At 36.4% G+C, this 16,374-nt stretch overlaps 1 protein-coding gene across 1 annotated transcript in view; it reads left to right on the forward strand.

Annotated features, from left to right (window-relative positions):
* dab1a (DAB adaptor protein 1a) overlaps positions 1–16,374 on the forward strand; it is a 582,896-nt gene that overhangs the window by 256,323 nt on the left and 310,199 nt on the right. The window contains 1 exon segment of the mRNA XM_048208606.1: positions 5,222–5,230. The gene's annotated coding sequence lies outside the window, so the exon portion shown is untranslated.

Raw genomic sequence — 16,374 nt, forward strand, 5'->3', positions numbered from 1 at the left:
TTCAAATCCAGGATTACAGTGTCCATCTGGATCACTTCATCTAGCCAACAGTTTAAATTAGATTAAACATGTTGTGTACCATCACACGTTGACCCCAATCAACACACACACACACACACACACACACACACACACACACACACACACACACACACACACACACACACACGTCATAAAACTTCTGATGAAATTCCTTTGTCTCAGAGACATGCAATTCATCTTTGTCACATCTGTACTATCGAGCTCAAATGTATGTGAGCCAAATTATGACACACAAATACACACACACACACTTACATACAAACCTACATAATTGTTTGTGTTTTATCATCTTAACTTGAACCTGTTTGTAAAGATCACTGAGTTTAGTGTGCGTGTGCAAGTGTGCATGCATGCGCTTCTCTAAGATGCTCCATTCAGTATGTTCCTGGCTGAGGGAATTAAATGTCACTCAGAGAGATTGATGTGTAGTGTGATAGCAGCTTCTGAAAGAGCAGTGGAGGCTGCTGGGATGGAACCACATCTTGTGTTGTATCTGAATCCAGGATATACTCATCTGTGCACGCACGCGCGCACGCTGAATTCAGAACCGCATACTACTATTAATATTTCTGCCATAGAAAGATATAAGAGTGCAAATAGTAAGAGTAATATGCTAGTATGTGCTTCCAAATTATGCCACACACGCACAACTCTCAAGCTTTAAATCAAAGTATGTACTGGTCTCACACTTTTTTTTTTTTTTTCATATCGCAGATGAATCGCCTTCGATAATGAACGCGATATTTGCGTGGCTTATCAGTGATCTACGGCTCTGTCTGTTAAATGGCGCACCATTTGAAAGCAGGTGATGGCGATTTAGCGGTAATCAGGGAACCGGCTTTACTGACGAAATGCGCGTGAGAATCGCATGCGATATATCGCCCAGCCCTAGTTATAAACATCTAAGAACACATTGAAAGTCTCTAATTTTTCTTTTGTTTAAACCGTATACAATTTTTGGGATTTTGAAAAATTTCACAAACAAAAGTTATCATGCAAAATAAAAAATAAATATTTAACATGCTTCCATATTCCAATAGATCACTAATCAGATGATCAGATGAAGTTTGACTTTTTTTGTAGCATTTATGCATTCTAGCTCAAATGCATTTTCACTCAAATTATACTTTTGTATAGAAATGGGTCAATAGAGTGTCCATGATAAGGAAATTGACCAATATGGTCCTCTACGCACACCTTGGCTATAGAATCGCCATTGGCTAGTACATTTTTTTGTTTACTCACCAGACTCATATACTATATATGATAGAACTTTAGTAATTAGAACTAAAACTTGGTAACCATGTATGAATGCATATTTGTCATTTTAACAGAATTTAGTACTGATGGTGGTGCTCAAGATATTGTTGGTCGTTCAGTGTTTCTGTATATATATATATATACACACATACAGTTGTGGCCAGAATTATTAGCCCCCTTCATAAATATGATCAAAGATGACTCTAAAAATAAATCTGCATTGTTTATCCTTTTGATCTTTAATTCATAAAATTAGCAAAAATCTAACCTTTCATTGAAGGAATAGAATTGAAAGTGGGGGGGAAATAACATTAAGAAATAAATGTTTTTCTCCAAAACACGTTGCCCACAATTATTAGCACCCCTAGAATTTTTTATAAGTAAAATATCTCTGAAGTATATTCCCATTCATATTTACATTTTTTTAGCTCACCGGGGTGATCATGAACATGAAGTTGTCCAGCCATGACTTCCTGCTCCACAGGAGTATAAACATGAGGAAACACAAAGGCCAAATTCCCTTAATCATTCATCACATTGTGAAAAACCAAAGAATATAGTTCTGATGTGTAGCAAATGATTGTTGAGCTTCACAAAATAGAAAGTGGCTGTAAGAAAATAGCTGAAGCATTGAAAATCCCCATTTCCACTATCAGGGCAATAATTGAGAAGTTCCAATCAACTAAAGATGTTACAAATCTGCCTGGAAGAGGACGTGTGTCTAAACCGTCCTAATGCACGGTGAGGAGGAGAGTTTGAGTGGCCAAAGACTCTCCAAGGATCACAGCTGGAGAATTGCAGAGATTAGTTGAGTCTTGAATCTCAGAAAGCCTAAAAAAAATTATCAAAAGCACCTACATCCCCACAAGATGTTTGGGAGGGTTTCAAGAAAAATCCTCTGCTCTCATCCAGAAACAATCTCCAGCATATTCAGTTGTCAGACACGACTGGAACTTCAAACGGGACGAGCTTCTATGGTCAGATGAAACTAAAACAAGAGCTTGATGGGTTTGGTGCACACATGGATAAAAAGTGCCCCATGCCCACAGTTAAATATCCTGCTGGATCTTTAATGTTGTGGGCCTATTTTTGTGCTGGAGGTCCTGGACAACTTGTTTAGATATATCGTATCATGGATTCTATCAAATACCAACAGATAAAAAATCAAAACCTGACCGCTTCTGCTAGAAATCTTATAATGGGCTGTGGTTGGATCATCCGTCAGGACAGTGATCCAAAACAAACATCAAAACCAGCACAAAAATGTGTCACTGAGCACAAAATGAAGCTTCTGACATGGCCATCCCAGTTCCCTGACCTGAACCCTAAAGAGAATGAGTGAAGTGAACTGAAGAGAGGAAGCACCAACATGGAGCTGGAATCTGAAGGATCTGGAGAGATTCTGTATGAAGGAATGGTCTCTGATATCTTGTCAGGTGTTTTCCAAACTCATCAGGCATTTTAGAAGAAGACTCAGAGCTGTTCTCTTGGCAAAAGGAGGTTGCAAAAAGTATTGAATAAAAGGGTGCTAATAATTGTGGGCAACGTATTTTGGAGAAAAACGTTTATTTCATAATGTGAGTTTCCCCCCACTTTCAATTCTTTTCCTTCAATGAAAGGTTAGATTTTTGCTAATTTTATAAATTAAAGATCAAAAGGATAAACAATGCAGATTTATTTTTAGAGTCATCTTTGATCATATTTATGAAGGGGGCTAATAATTCTGGCCACAACTGTGTATGTGTATGTGTATATATATATATATATATATATATATATATATATATATATATATATAATAGTATTAGATAATAGTAATTATTATTAAAATATACTAATACTAATTCTACTGCTGATAACAATGTACAACACACTAAGGATTGATGAGCTGCTGGGTTCATGAATATTAACCACGTTGTCAACGTTCACTCAAAATTATTTGCTGAAATCCAAACAGGGATGGTAATAGATGAGCGCCAGCCAATGAGATGGCCGTTTGTACATTAGTTCCGCCCACTACAGGATAAACTAGCATCTCTTCTGCTTGTTCTTGAATAATTCTGAATAATTCCAAATGAACTCTGTTGTTTTGACATAAAATTACAACAAAGAATATCATCTGTGTGGTATGTAAGACACTCTCGCTATCTCTTTGAGAAACACAGCGCTCCCAGCAAAGCAATGGCGAGTTGTGTGCCTTCACACTAGAGTTTGCGGCACATCAAATACAGGTACGCTGTGCATCCATGAAGACGAATTGAAATAGTACAGTTCAATGTTATATTTAGCATCTAACACACACACACACACACAGGCAAGTAAAATCTAAGAATTTATTAGCCAATGGCTAATAAGAGACATTGTTTAGTTGCTCAGAGTGAAGATTTAGCAGCATATGTGAGTGATTTACTCGCATTGTAGAGGGTTGCTAAACACCACACATTAACTCTGCTAGTGCGTTCACACTAGCACTTTTGGTGCTCACCTGGGTTAGATTGACGTCAGATTTCGGTTCATTTAGATGATGTGAGCACTGTTTTCTGAACTCAGATGCGCACACATGAACCATCTTAAAAAGGGTTGTCTGGGGTATGGTTCATGTGAACTCCGGTATGGTTCGCTGCTGATATGAACGCAATTGTACTAAATCGTGGAAGTGAACTGCTGTTGATGCATGATTTGATAAAACACGCTGCATCCGAGTAGTAGGTACTATATTTGAATTTGAATTTACTTCGCAACCGTTAAAAAAGGATGTTCTATATAGTATGAATATGGGTAGAATGAATCAAATTCTGACAAACAACATCCGCAATGTTGTTACTGTCATATGACCTGTGTCTATTGCGTCGCTCTCTCAATTTCTCAGTTTAATGATACTTAAATGTCATGCAGTGTAAGTACAAGTAAAGTAAAGTAATAAAGTTTTTTTTTTTTTTTATATTTTAAAATATATTGTTCAAAGTAAAAAAAAAAAAAAAGACAAATATTAAGAATTATTACTTTATAAATATCATTACGTTTTTGGGGAGTCGCACCACATGACATTACCTGAACTAACCTTGCCTTCCCATAAAAACGATACAAATTTAAAGAGACTTATTGACCTTGATACATAATCCTGAGGTTCTGCAGAGGGTCTGATTTCTATGATATCATTTCCTGTTGTTGTTTATTTATTTATTTTTTTCTGAATCTTGGTCGGACCACATTCTGCTTATAACATAATGTGTGTCATGTACTGGGCAGGGACAGGCTTGCGGCAGTCTCATGCGGGATCTCAGGGGCATTGTCAAGGTTCATCACGGGGTTACCGTGACAACACTAGCGGGGCCTCATGCCAGATATATCACCATAATGAAAAGGTTAGAGTTTCATTGCTCAAGGGACTCTCTCGTCCAATTGTGAATCAGTGCTTTGTCCCATACCTGCCTTTTTAAAAGCATTCTAGGATTTATTCTGTGGTTGATAAACATGAATTCATGTATTTGTGTGCGTCTCGCCCCAGGATGCCTATCATATCTACTGTGGGTCACAACAAAAACCTATTATTATATTTCATCATGGTATCTTCACAGGCTCTTTTCTTGTCATTTTGCAAGAGGACACCTTTTAGCAGACAACAGCAGGAAGTTAATCACACGCTGATAGAAATGACTCTAACTGATGCAATGAATGCCAAAAGAGGGGGTTGTCACTGTTATCATGCACGGATTGTCTGAGGTTACCAGCAGTCATCACTGTGTAAAGATGTTTTAGGATTCTTGAGATGTTTCCAGGCCGTAGCTAATTTAATGCCACAATCAGCACAGATTGCATGTTCGTGTGTTGAATGTCAGATATGTGTATATGACGTGCTTTTGATCTTGCTCTCTTTCTTTCTCTCTCTCTCTTCATGCATTGCCTCATGTGGAAACAGTCGGATCAGGTTAGTGTTTTTAAATCATTCTCTCTGTTCCCGGCTGGACCCACCTCTCCCTCCTGTGTGATTTATTCGTCCCAATTGATTCTCATTCAGTGATGTGCTGCCTTTGCATTTGTCTCCTTTTAGTTTCCTGTGGTAAACATATAATGTGCTATGTCATCATAAAACTTCCTATAAAGTATTATAGAAGCTTGTTTCCGCCACTAAGTAAAAAAATTAAAAAGGTAATTGCAACTTTGCAATTCTGACTTTTCTTCTCGCAATTGAGTTATAAAGTCAGAATTGCGAGGTATAAAGTCACAATTCTGACTTTTTTTCTCGCTATTGTTAGTTTTTATCATGCAATTCTGATTTTATATATATCAATTCTCAGAATTGCAAGGTATAAAGTCAGAATTGTGAGATATAAACTGCAATTCTGACTTTATAACTCGCAATTCTGACTTCATATCTTGCAATTCTGACTTTATATCACAATTCTGACTATAACTCATAATTCTGACTATATCTCACAATTCTTACTTCATAACTCGCAATTCTGACTTTGTATCATGCAATTCTGACTTTATAACTCGCAATTCTGACTTTATATCACAGAAATCTGACTATAACTCACAATTCTGACTTTGTATCATGCAATTCTGACTTTATAACTTGTAATTCTGACTTCATATCACACAAATCTAACTTTATAACTCAATTCTGACCTTATATCATCTAATTCTGACTTTGTATCATGCAATTCTCACTTTATATCATGCGGTTCTCACTTTATAACTCGCAATTGTGAGTTTATATCTCTCAGTTGTGAGAAAAAAAGTCAGAATCATGACATAAAAAGTCACAATGACCTTTTTTTTTCCATAGGTACCTATAGGGAAGTCTGAGTTGTTTCAAAGTAGGGTTCATATTATAAAATGCAGGGTGAACAGGAGTCACTGAATAAAATGATGTGGTGATTTTTTTTGTTTTACCAACTTTGTTTATACCAGATGTTTACTCAAAACACTCAATATAAGGCCATTTTTATTTCCCAGAACAATCTTACATTACTTAATGCAAATATGCATTAAATTGATCAGAAATTACAGTGGAAACATTTAAAATGTTACAAAAGGTTTATATTTCAAATAAATGCTGTTCTTTTGAACAGTCTATTTACTAAAAAATCCTGGTTGGAAAAACACATAATTTCCACAAAAATATTAAATATCTGTTTTCTATTGTTTTTGAACATATTGATGTGTCTGCCATGTGTGTACACGACCAACCTATTGTGCTAAAAATCCATACACTCCATTTGTTATTTTCCCCATAAAACTGAAACTGTGTCTCAAAACGAGCCGTTCAGAAATTTACTTCAATGTGATCTCACATTGGAACAAATCATTGTTATCCGTAATTCTATACTTAAACTACAATTGTATGACTGTATGAATCAAATTGACTGTGAAAGCTTTTGAGAATTGATACGATTACCACTTATATGTAGACCTAATTTAATTTAAAACAAGTCTATATTGTCGTGTTGGGCCAATGATAACCTCTTTAATGGTAGAGTGAAGCCCGTTTTATGAGCTTGACTTGTGTTTTGTGGATATTTACACAGATAACGGTTTTCAAGGACACATGCAGTGAGTTGGTCTGTGAAAGCAATACTACACCTGGCACACCTGCCTCAGAACATTGGGCCTGATAACACACTCTCTGATACACTCCTTCGCTCGGGCTAATCCATTATTAATTGGATCAAGAACATTTTTAAGCTGTAACCTTGAGGCAGGATGAGTATGGGAAGTCTTGTAGTTGCTGAAATGAGTGCAGAGGCTTTTGACTTTTGGCTGAGTTTAGCACAATGCACTTAGTGTATATTAGATTATTTTTCCAACAGCAAATGCCACTTTGAATTGTGTGTTGAATCCTAAATATAGTCAAGTACTATAGGAGGCTGTAAGTGTACTGTAAGCCACCTTAGACGATTTGTCTGCTGAATGACAAGTTTCAGTCAAATAGCACACAAAACATTCCTCTGAGACACCCGAATAAAGTGAGCTTTTCCTCTCGCAGACTGAATATTAATCTCCGTGTTCAGTGTTCGATATGTGCTAGGACTCTATAACCCAGTCTATATGAAGCTCAGGGAGACGCAGGACGTGTTATGCATCAGAAATGACACTACTGTAATGGTTTGTGTGTGTGTTAACTAGGTTAAAGCCTGAATCAATGAAAGGAAGACAAAAGTGAAACGTGTGACAAAAGCCAAATGAAACGATTGGTGGGATAATTGCTACTTTAAATACATGGATATAACATTCTCTGTTTTGCCCTATGGTCGCTTTTTGACTTTGAGGTCATTTGAGGTCATTTTGACCTTTAAATATCTTATATTTCTGTGCATTAGTGAGACACAGGAGTAATTATGTGGTGTCTTGAGTCCCACATCAGCTGAGGGTCAGTACATTCATCAACATCTCCCATGATGCCTCTCATTTACTGACACATATGCTCGAGACGCGTTTTGCGCTTTAAAGTTTCATAGATTATGTGTATGTACATATTTCTCCTAGGAATACGCACACAGCTTCTGTTTAATTTATCATGCAATGATGCAGAGAAGCAAAAGGAAACATTGTCATATTACAGTAATGTTGTGTCATTTACATATGTATGAACTGTAAATGGCTTTTGCTGTGATATGATTACTTAAGAGTTTACAATATGCAGCATTCATCACAAACCAATAGCTGCAGCCTCTCTCTCTCTCTCTCTCTCTCTCTGTGTTTTGTGTCTATTCCTCATATCTTTCTCCTGCTGTTCTGTGGTTTAATGAAATGTGCACAGTGAGGACAGTATGAATGCCAGAGGAAATTGGGAAAAGCAAGGGATAGGAATAGGATAAGTGGAAAGGATCTGGGGTGATTAGACCTGCTTCCCAGTGGGGTGATGTCAATGGGATTTGTGTGTGTGTGTGTGTGTGTGTGTGGGGGGGTGGGGGGTTCATGCAGAAAGTTCATGCAGAAAGTTTTCTATAATGGGTAGGTTGAAGGATTGGGTTAAGAGATAGAATATACAGTTGTACAGTATAAAAATCATTATGTCTATGGAAAGTCCCCATAAAACATGGAAACCCAAAGTGTATGTATGTGTCTGTGAAATTGCTGGGTGAAGGACACAGAACTGCTTAAACCTGCCTAAAAATGGTCTTAAATTACCGTCCAGAGGAGATTTTCTAAATATAATCTGGTGTACAAAAGGCTGTAAAAAAATAATTGTTGGTTTAACTTAAAAAAAAAAAAAAAAAAAAAAAAAGTAAGTTACCTGGTTGCTTTAAAATTTTGAGTTCATTTAAATTAAAAATTTGAGTTAATACAATGAAGGCGATTGGTTTAATCAACAGAAACTCAAAATATTATGTTATCTGAACAACACTAATTATCTAAGTTGATTTGACAAAAGAAAAAAATGTTGTGATAACAAATCTTTTTGTAATTTATAATTTATAATTTGTCAGTTTGAGAAAAAAATCATCAAAAGCTTATAATAAAAAGACATTTGACTCCCAGAAGCAGTTTTGATGTCACTGGTTTAGGAACATTTTTAAAGAGACAGTTCGCCTCTCCTATTGCAGTGGAAGGGAATGGAGTCTCTGCCTAATGAGATATAGATTAAAACGCAAACTAATTAAAAAGACCCATTAAAAGTTTGGGAAGACGCTGCCCCTGCCGAAGAAAGAAAGAGAGAAAGTAAGCATGCAATAGAGAAGGAGAGCGATGCCTGCCAATAGTGAGCCACAGGTCTAAGATTTAAGGTTATTTATTCATCTATTTAATTTTTGTCCTTTAATTTCCGCTCCTATCTGAAAGAGAAAGAAAATTCATGAAGGTCCCACTAACCTTAGTCCTAGCTCCAGATGTCTCCAAAGGTCATTTTTCTGACATTCTGCTGTAACTGAGCTACTTCACTGTTCCCTGTTGTTTTGCTTTTGATGTTTGATTCATCGCAGGTTCCCATATGCATTTATGGGCATTTGCACTCCTCAGAAATGGTACTGATTGTTGGCTATGCAGTTGCTAAGTTGCTATAGTGTTCTCAGTGGTTGTTTGCACGTTGCTATGCTGTGTGTTTAGCCTGTGTTCCCCTGGTCTTGTGTGAACTTTTGTTATTTCCTGTTCTGTGCCATGTTTTGTAGTCCTTTGTAGTTTTTCTTGTTGATTAGTTCTTTGATTGTTCCCAGGTTTGTCTTGTTTGCCAATTGACCCTTCACTGGGAGTTTGATTGACAAGTGATCTAACCAGTCATAACACAGAATCCGCCATTTTGTCTGAAAAAGCAGTCAGGAGTTAGAAGATTAACCTCGGTGGACTTTAACTTGAAAAATGGTGTGTATTTACATCTTTCTGCGTTTGAAACAACATTCCTTCTCATGTTCTTTCATGTTTATTTGATGCTATAAATTAACTAGTAGGAAGAGATGATCGGTTCACGAGCCGCTTGAGCTGAGGCGCTACAGCAATCTGTCACGACACATTAAAGAGCCACAAAACGTTTTTTATTGTTCTTAATAAATTACACAACTTGAAAGCTGGGACTTTGTTTAATATCATAAGTAACCTGCTTTGTCTTGACTGTCGACGTCAGTGTCCTCTTTGCTCCACGCTGTATTTTTCACTGAGTGTGGCATAACAGCGCCATGGCTTATCGCACAAAGCAACAGTAACTAAGGGGGATGGGTCTTAGCGAAGGGTCAATTACCCCTTGTATATTTAAACCCCAGTGTTTCTTGTGTTCCTTGTCGAGTCTTGTCCTACATGGATGTTATGTTTGGTGCACTCATTCTGTTCCCTGGTTCTCTCTAAGTTTCCCATACAACGTCATAATGCACTGCTTAACCAGCAGCGTTGGGGTAACGCATTACAAGTAACTTGAGTTATGTAATCAGATTACTTTTATCAAGTAACTAGTAAAGTAACACATTACTTTTAAATTTACAACAAAATATCTGAGTTACTTTTTCAAATAAGTAATGCAAGTTACTTGCTCTTCCACTCCCATTTATTTATATTTTTTGACGCTAAGGGGAGGCGCTACTAAGTTATCAAGTTACCACGTTATCACGTTGCTTAACCATTACAAAATAGATTTCGTTTTAAAGCTTAAAAGCTTGGTTTACTGTAAATGTCAGGAATATGACCATCATTTAACAAGTCCTTTTAAATTTGCTGACATATTAGATTGCTCTATTTTCATAGCAATTAAAAATAAAGAACTATGCTTCTAATCACAGCTCGAAAGCTTTGCGATGCTGTTTGTGAATGTTCGTTGGAACTATGGTTTCGGGAAACACGTCTTGTTGAACTATACTAATAACGACAGAATTTGCGACCATATTTGGATAACAATGCTTTTGGGAAATGCACCCCTGGGTGGTTGTTGCTATGCAGTTGCTAAGGTGCGTATATGTGTTGCTTTTTTTGTGTTGTTTCTAAGGCATTGCTATGGATTTCTTGGTGGCTTCTGGGTTCTCTAATATGTACACACACATGCACAGCTGCACCCCACGCAAATGACTGAATCTGTTAGGTCTGGTTCACCTGCGATATCAAATGGGTTCTCCATGCCCATTTCACGGTGGAATTTTTGCTGTATAGATTTGAATATGCAAACGAGGTAGCATGCATGATTAATGAGGTATTCCATAATGCAGATGGAACCCCCAAGAGCCGGCGAGGAGTGTTACTCTACATTACATGTTCATGGAGGAGAATAGAGATGATTTCTATGGTAATGCAAGCAACTAATCCTGTTAATTTTCTTGAAAATACTTCAATTGTTATTGCATCTCAAAGTCATCCTCATTGTCATCACTCCTAACACAAATAGCAGATTCAATTATACTGTATTTATGAACTAACGTTTAACAATGTTGACCATCAAAGAGGATTAGGTTGTCATGTCCCTCAATAATTGGCTCCTGGGTATGTGTCTAGGACAACAGGGAGCACTGGGAACAATCCACACAGAGAGATAATGATTGGCTGTACCATATAGACAGATGGATAGATAAAAGAGAAGATAAATAATGTGAATCTCTAGGATTTTGCTGTTCAAACTTCCTATACCAAATAAAACTTGAGCTCAACTCAAACTCGCTCTTTCTCTATCTGAACTGTGCTGCAATCAATGCTTCCACTTTCACTGAGGCCCCAATTAAGAGCACACTGGATCAATCCATATTTCTTTCCTCATTTTGGTGAAAATCAGTGGGCCGCTCCAGATCAATGGCCACTGTGCTGAAGAAGAGAGATGGATTTGAGTTTTTTCTCTGCACTCCAGCTCTAATTGATCTGCAGGATGAAATGCTTAGGCAACATATGATGTGTGCATGTCTCTGGCTATTTTTACTATTTTGAGACCAAATGATACAGTTCCTTCATGGTTCTTTTAATTCTACCTCATAATTGGAGAATTTGGCAGTTGCAGGTTAAAACTCTGCAATGGTAGAACCAAGGAGGTCTATAATAAATGGAGAAATATCTCTGTTTGCATTCATTTCAGTATTATGTAGTCTAGTACAGAATGTACTGTAGTACATGAAATTCAGTATTTTGAATTAGCAGTATTTCCATTCATAAAATGGTGAGAGGAATGTTGTACAAATGCAGTACATACTGTAATAGTATGTGATTTCAGACTCAGTGTAAGGCTTTGTTCCAATCTCTAGTGTACTGCTTAGTCTACTGTCTACGTAAGCATCTACTCTCTAAGGCTGATTAAATGGAACTTCATGAGTGACTGTTCTGGAATATGTGACACAAAAATAGAACCGTACATGAGCCTCAAATAACATTACGGTTTGACTTTAGTATTTTGCTACGCTGATGACTTGGTACTCAGTGAAAATACAAATCACTCACAAATATGTATTAATCTTTATATTTTAATATTAGAACTATTCTCTAGTACTTTTTAGCACTGAATGTAATATATTTATAATCTACATTTTCACACAAAAAAATCACCTTGGCGCAATGAATTCTGGGATTTCCTTATCCACAAGGCAGTTGTAACTCAGATGTGTATATGTAACTCAGACTCATTGAAAAAAAAAATGTGTTTTCTTTCCTTCCCTTTAATTACATTATGTATTAATACTTTATGTTTGTAGAATTTAGATATGCATGTTATATAATAGTATTCAAGGCATGACTTTATATCTTAGGTTTTTTTATGTCTAGATAGGAGACTACATTAAATAATTGGCATCACAATATAAAAAAATATATATTTTCATACTTTTGATTTTTTTTTTTCTTTTGTCAAATCAACTTAGATAATTAATGTGGTTCAGATAACATCATGTGTTTTAGTTTCTGTTGATTAAACCAATTGCCTGCATTGTATTAACTCAAATTTTTAATTTCAATTAACTCAAAATTTTGAGGCAAACAGATAACTTACTTTTTTAAGTTAAACCAACAAATATTTTTATTCAGTGCATGTATTTTTTCCCCCCTCATATTGTACTGTTGTAAATGAAAAAAAAGGAAGAAAAAGGAGCCTGTGCTGACATTTCTGCAAAAATTATATTATGTTGTTTCTTGCACCTTTCGAGACACTTTCAAAATGAAATTTCCAATGAGTGGCACTTAAATTGCATTAAATTTTATCAAAAACAGATGGACGTGAACCTGGCATATGAATCAATTAACATGTTCTATTGTGTTGGATGTTTCACGTATCATGGCAGTTCGGAAATGAAATGTCTGGTAGGTGGCGCTAAAAGGTTAATGCCCCATAGCATTTGAAAATAACATACCACTTAAAAAAAACACCCGACCCTAAACCAACATATAGTGTTTTGAGACAAAAATGCATTTTTGGAGCAACCATGCTATTTTAGCTTGCTTCTACAAGTCACTTTTATCGTGACTTGTTTTTCACGGGACTCCTTGTGCTCCGTATCACAAGTGCAATGTTGTACCAGGTAAGCTACCGAGCAAGTTTACTGCATCAGAAAACCATACATATGGAGCTGGTTATGTGATGCAAACATCAAAATGTGTTAGTTTACTAATAATGCACTATGGTAAAAGTGTTTTGAGGTCATAACAAAGTTGTATGCAAAAAGCAGTGTGAAGTTTTTTTATTATTATTTTTATTAATAATTGATAATCTGCCCCTGTCAAAATCTGAGTGAAAAGGAATAAAATTGTTGGTGTTTTACTGCCACTAGTTTTATTTCAGCTGGAAAATACAGTGAATTGTACAAACCCGATTCCAAAAAAGTTGGGACACTGTACAAATTGTGAATAAAAACAGAATACAATGATGTGGAAGTTTCAAATTTCAATATTTTATTCAGAATACAACATAGATGACATATCAAATGTTTAAACTGAGAAAATGTATAATTTTATGGGAAAAATAAGTTGATTTTAAATTTCATGGCATCAACACATCTCAAAAAAGTTGGACGAGGCCATGTTTACCACTGTGTGGCATCCCCTCTTCTTTTTATAACAGTCTGCAAACGTCTGGGGACTGAGGAGACAAGCTGCTCAAGTTTAGGAATAGGAATGTTGTCCCATTCTTGTCTAATACAGGCTTTTAGTTGCTCAACTGTCTTAGGTCTTCTTTGTCGCATCTTCCTCTTTATGATGCGCCAAATGTTTTCTATGGGTGAAAGATCTGGACTGCAGGCTGGCCATTTCAATACGCGGATCCTTCTTCTACGCAGCTATGATGTTGTAATTGATGCAGTATGTGGTCTGGCATTGTCATGTTGGAAAATACAGGGTCTTCCCTGAAAGAGACGACGTCTGGATGGGAGCATATGTTATTCTAGAACTTGGATATACCTTTCAGCATTGATGGTGCCTTTCCAGATGTGTAAGCTCAGACTCATTGGAAAAACATTTTTTTTTCTTTCCTTCCCTTTAATTACATTATGTATTAATACTTTATGTTTGTAGAATTTAGATATACATGTTATATAATAGTATTCAAGGCATGTCTTTATATCTTAGGTGTTTTTTTTATGTCTAGATCGGAGACTACATTAAGTAATTGGCATCACAAAATAAAAAAATATTTTTGGAGCAACCATGCTATTTTAGCTTGCTTCTACAAGTCACTTTTATCGTGACTTGTTTTTCACGGGACTCCTTGTGCTCCGTATCACAAGTGCAATGCTGTACCAGGTAAGCTACCGAGCAAGTTTACTGCATCAGAAAACCATACATATGGAGCTGGTTATGTGATGCAAACATCAAAATGTGTTAGTTTACTAATAATGCACTATGGTAAGTGTTTTGAGGTCATAACAAAGTTTTATGCCAAAAGCAGTGTGAAGTTATTTTTATTATTAATTGATAATCTGCCCCTGAGTGAAAAGGAATAAAATTGTTGGTGTTTTACTGCCACTAGTGTTCATTTCAGCTGGAAAATACAGTGAATTGTACAGTATAGTTTTGCGACAATGTACATAGTGACATGTTTTTCCACTGAGCCTATTTTGAATATACTGTATGCGATGACACCTGAAATTTTGGCCAAAACAAGGAATAATTTAGCTGGCAACTGATTGAAATGGGCTTCACACCTACTGTATGATGCCTCAGTAGGTTGCTTAGCTTGGCAGCTAAAAAAATGTGGGAACAGAGCTTCACAGTGTAGTTGAATGAAATGCATGCATTGAAATTCGAATAAAAGTTCACACTGTCGCTTACCTTCCTGGTGCATTAACACCCCCGCTGGTTCATGCCTGTGTCTCATGTGTACACGCATCTGCTGTGTGTGCTTACTATTGTTTACATCCGCTTATTCTGTGTTTGTTTACCTTTTCTTGCATCAGAAACAATTATTGCAGAGATGGGGCAAGGCATTAATTGTATGCAAATATATGAAAATTACTGTGACTCACAACTCAGTTCATATTAGTCCTATGCAAATTATGTTTGCTAAACAGGCATGGCTCATTTTCAAACCTCGTTCCCACCCCCACAAACTCTCTATTCTGCTAACCATGCTAAATGAACACACAAACCATTGTCATATCCCCCAATCTCATTAAATTTGAGTCTCCAAACCAAAAATGCTCCCCCATCCACTTGATTGTCTTGGTTAGAAATCGGCCATTTCAGCCGAATGTTTCAAGCATGAAAAGCGAAAGCAAAATTCCTCACTCTCAGAGGCTCTCTTCATGCTCATTTTGATTTAATTAAATGAGAAAAGAATAAGTAGCATAAAAAGAGACTTTGATAAAAGAATAAGCCACGGTCAGACGGTGTCAGGAAGAGTGTGTTTCCTCCACTCATTATCATTCACTAAGACGAAGATGGCTTTGTCTCATTCTAGTCTAAATTCCCTTTTTTGGGTCTTCTCCTCTAGGAGAGATTGTAATGTCTTGGGGTAGGCACGACTTCAAAGAGGGAGGGATGTGTGGAGTGTTTGTATATTTTTAGGGGTTTAGGGATTTCTGGTAGGCAGTGTTGGGGGTAACGCTTTACAAGTAACTTGAGTTACCTTTTCAAGTAACTAGTAAAGTAACGCATTACTTTTTCAATTTACAACAAAATATCGAAGTTACTTTTTCAAATGAGTAAAACAAGTGACTTTTTCACATGTATTGATATGTATTGACAGCTCTCCTATCCCCATGTTGAAATAAAGTGCAGAGGTGTTGTGTGCGCATGATGGTTATTGTGGTTCTGGACTAAATGTGAACATGCATTTACTCATCTCACTTGCACAAATACAATCAGTATTCTTTAAAAAGAATAAAAACTGTGAAATGTAATCTCTGAATTTTATGCAAACCTGTAATATTTAAATATATTAAATTAAATAGAACTTTGTTGTTATTTAAAAAACAAACCAGCAAGCCCAGCCCAGGTGAGAAAAAGTAACGCAAAAGTAATGTAACACATTACTTTTCATAAAAAGTAATGCAATTAGTTACTTTTTTTAGGGAGTAATGCAATATTGTAATGCATTACTTTTAAAAGTAACTTTCCCCAACACTGTTGGAAAGTAGGAATGTAACGGTGCATGTATTTGCCCAGAACCATCGCGGTACGGACATCATGGTTCGGTGCATACAGTCACAAGCGATCCACACTCCAATCCAGAAGGGGGCGTGTGCCATA

Source organism: Megalobrama amblycephala, linkage group LG11 (genome assembly GCF_018812025.1).
Source record: "Megalobrama amblycephala isolate DHTTF-2021 linkage group LG11, ASM1881202v1, whole genome shotgun sequence".
NCBI classification, from domain to species: Eukaryota; Metazoa; Chordata; class Actinopteri; order Cypriniformes; family Xenocyprididae; genus Megalobrama; species Megalobrama amblycephala.